Raw genomic sequence first — 4,195 nt, forward strand, 5'->3', positions numbered from 1 at the left:
GAAAGAGCAGCAAGTGCTTAGCCAGCGGAGTCCACCTCTCCAGTCCCAGGAAGACTGTTTTAAACTGCAACAAATGTTAAAAACGACAGCCAGAACAGTTCAGGGACGGAAGAGTCCGCGCAGAGACAGATCCATGGGGAAAGGTACTAGAGTAAATGATCCTGTTTGTTCTTCACTCCCAGGTATTTCCTGATCTCATCTCATCATGGGCTGCAGAGATGGCTTATGGGGCAAAGCACTTGCTGCACACGCAGTACCACTGAGTTCTAGCCCCAGAAGCCACAAGAAGAGCCGGATGCAGTAGTGCATGCATCTGCAATCCCATCATGCCCCTCTTGGGAAACGGGAGGCAAAGAGAGAACTGCCAGAAGTTCATAGGTCAGCTGGCCTGGTAGACGCAGCTGTGAACAGGAGACCCCTCCAGACACTAGGCTGAAGGCAAGGACTGACACCCACGGCCGTTATCTGACCTTCGCATGCACCACAGCACAGTATGCATGCACACACACACACACACACACACACACACACACACACAGAGTCATTAAGGACCTTACAATATAGGGAAGAAATCAGCTACCCAGCCTCCATGACACCTACACTTGGCATTCAAGTCAGATAGGCTCACAGCTTGATAGCTTACAAGCTGACCTTGCCAGCCCCTTGTCATACTGGCAGCAAAGGAATTTTAACCTGCCAGGCTCAGTGATGAACCAATTCAGTGAAGAACTCTGGGAGAAGCATTTACATAAAATGTGACGGTTGGCTAAGCTCAGACACAGGCTGCAGCTGAATACTTCATGACGGAAAACACTAGCTGGAGACTGATTCTTGGGTGAATTTCACCAAGACCTTATAACTGTAGAAATGCTTACCAGAAAGGGTGGGTGTCTCTATTATCTATTGTCGTGTAAAAACCATTCCAGATGCTGAATGACTTAAACCAGTACCATTTTATGGGTTGAAATCTTGGGTTCCTTGTGGTTGGCTTTGCCCAAAACTCCCTCAGGTGAGGACCAGGCTGTGTGGCAGGACTTTTCTCTCCTTGGGGGTCTTTCATAGAGGTTAGACTGGGGTTCTTTGTGGCAATCTTAGGAGGACACCCACCAAAAGAGCAGGGAGTAAGAACTCAGTACCTAAGATCTCATAATATACCCACAGGTCAAAGTGGTCACATAGTTAGCATGGGAGGGGGCCATCTTAGGGTGGGCATACTTCTTCCAAGTCAGGGGAGTGCTGGGTGATCAATGACTCTTGACCTTTGAAATAGGCAACTCTAACATGTAAATGACGGTCCTTTCACTAGGATGCAAAACAGGTGCTTGCCAAACATAAAGGAACTTGGAGTCATCTTATTAAAAGGCAGATTTCTTCAATGCTTCATAAAAATACCTGTGAATTTTTGGCAGTAGACTTGGGAAGTTATATACAGCATATTTAGCGGAAAAAGTGCTGCAGACTAAACCTTGAAGCTTACTGACTTTATATAAACTGCATACCATTCCTGGTGCCCTAGATGGAGGATACCCATGCATGTCACATCCACCAGAGCTCAAACTTGAGGACAAAGTCTTCCCCTCACACGGTTTCTTACCCTGGAGTTTGGTATCTTGGGTGTAGTGACAAAATCTATCTTGTGTGGGGGCGGGGTGAATGGGCTGGCCAAGGCCGGCAATGTAGTTTCTTTTAACTGGTTCTTTACTCATTTGTGGGTGTCTGAAGCTGATCACACTTGCTGAACCACACACGGGGGTGCAAAGGTGGCTTAAGGTAGGAAGGCCGCAAGGCACAAGTGTGGGGGTTTCTAAGCTGGGGTACTGTCTGAATCATTAGTCTTAATCGGTTCATTTGCATTGTTACTCCTTATTTGAGGTTAGGCCAGAAGGCAACTGCAGAGAGGATAGCCTCTGCCCATTGCCTCATGTTTATGGGTGCTGGGCTGTATGTTCTGAGTAGTAGTATTGAACAGAAACGGTGAGTGTCCGTTGTGGTGGCTTTCTGAATCTCTTCAGATCTGTGTTCAACCAAAAAAATTCTGTAAGACCACAAATTGGGGGAGTTTTACCAATACTAAAGACTGGTGGGGATTTATGTGACAGAATGCTTAGGACAGATGAGTAAAGTGGTCTCCCCCCCCCCCCCTTTAGGGTGTCCTTGATCGTTTGGAAATTGGATCTTTAGAAACGTGGATCAGGGCCCACAACACTGAATAGTTTGTCCTATGTGCTTGCTAACTACACTGATAGTGTTTTATGAAACACCCGTGTGCTCTAGAGGTCGCCTCATCGACTGGCAGTCCTTCTTAAAGGTCCGGCAACAAGCTCTGGAGGAAACCTGGGCAGTGCCACAGCTCTTAACAAACCAGTGTATCAGCGAGACTCTGGAGGAGACAGGAGAGGCCTTGTTCCCAGAGTTGACTTGGCTTATCAGGCGACAGAGCTACCACGTGGGGTTTTAAGGATGTCCTTAAGGTGGTGGTGCACACCTTTAATCCCAGCACTCAGGAGGCAGAGGTAGGTGGATCTCTGTGAGCTCGAGGCCAGCCTGGTCTGCAGAGCAGGACAGCAAAGGCTACACAGAGAAACCCTGTCTGGGGGGAGGGACCACAAACAAACAACAACAAAAACCCCAACAAAACAAAACAAAACAAAACAAATCTCAACAAAACCTAAGATACAAAGATGTTCTCAAGTGAAAACATCGCCTTTTTAGGGGCTGGAGAGAGAGCGCGGAAGTTAAGAGCATTTGCAGTTCTCCCAGGGGACTCAAGCTTTAGTTCCAGTATCAGAAAGCTCAGAACCTAGGGTAACCGAAACTCCAGGGGATCTGGTGCCCTCTTCTGGCCTCCTCAGGGAACACATGCATACGTGTAAACAAACACCTTAAAAACTAGCCCTTATTTTGTGTGTGTCCCTGTGGGCCTGCAGGTACCTGTGCACGTGGAGGTCAAAGGCCAACACCAGTGGTCTTTCCTCTATGGCTGAGACCTTGTTTTTGAGACAGGGTCTCTCATGGAACCTAGATCTCAACCTTTTAGCTCGGCTAGCAGGTCAGTGAGAAAAGACTTCAGGAATGTTCCTTTCCCCCACTAGGATTTTGAGACACAGACAGAGAGAGACAGAGAGTCAGACAGAGAGAAAAAGAGAGATAGAGAGAGCTCGCAATATACTCAGGATTTATGGAGACGCAGAGATCTGAACTTAGGTCCCAATGCTTGGGTGGCTAGTAATTTACAGACTCATCTCCTTAGACCCCCAAAGTAGCCTTCTTACACATGTGTTTTTTCATCCTGCGATGGACCAGTAATAAAATAAGTAAGCGCCACGGCTATGCTAAGTGCTGTACAAGATCTCTGTGGATCTTCAAACCACAGTATCAGGAAGTAGGTTTATGACTATTATGGATGAGTTCAGTTTTGGCAAAAGGAAATTGGTAATCCTGAGCCAGTGGTTGCTTTAAATCCTGTGTTTGGCTACAAGTCCTTAGTAACATTTAGCTCAGGGCCTTGTGGGGCTTTAATATTGATGAGATAAGGAGCAAGGAATTCCATTTTATTTATGATAAACTCAACATGTGTGCACATGTATAATTTGCAAGAAACAAACACTGTCATCGCAGCATCCCCTTGAGGCGTGAAAGCCTACTTGCATGGGAGGGAAAGGATCTGTATTTTTATTTTGCTTCTTCATAAACCCCGGGCACAGGGTCACAGCACAAACTTCCGCCATCAGGCACTGACCTGCTCCAGATATGAAATGGTGCAGCTTTCTGAATGTCCTCAAAGACCACCAGAAAACAGTTCTGCAAGGGTGGAAGCCAGCGCCTCCAGTCTCTTCTCAGTCATGTAGAATTTAGAACTTATACTCACTCTCCAAACCCTACCCCTTCCCTTCCCCCTCACCAATGGCGGAGGCGCGGCTGTACCTGGCCTGTTGGCAGTTGACCGTGCGATAAAGCACTTCGCTTTGGCGAGCCAGACCCCCAGCTCCCACTCACTGGTTCCCAGACTCGGGGTGCTGCAGGCCTGGCTGCCTCCGCCGGGCCCTGCCAGCGACGCGTGAGTGCCTGCAGCTGGCGGGCCGGGCGTCCAGGCCTGCGGGGCGCCCGCGGGGTGCAGGGTGCCGCGTGGCCAGGCGCCGCGTTAGGGTTAGGGCGCTGGATTCGGCTTCCCGGCGGCAGAGGGCGCCTGGCGCCG

Source organism: Microtus ochrogaster, chromosome 5, assembly GCF_000317375.1.
Source record: "Microtus ochrogaster isolate Prairie Vole_2 chromosome 5, MicOch1.0, whole genome shotgun sequence".
Taxonomy (NCBI): Eukaryota; Metazoa; Chordata; class Mammalia; order Rodentia; family Cricetidae; genus Microtus; species Microtus ochrogaster.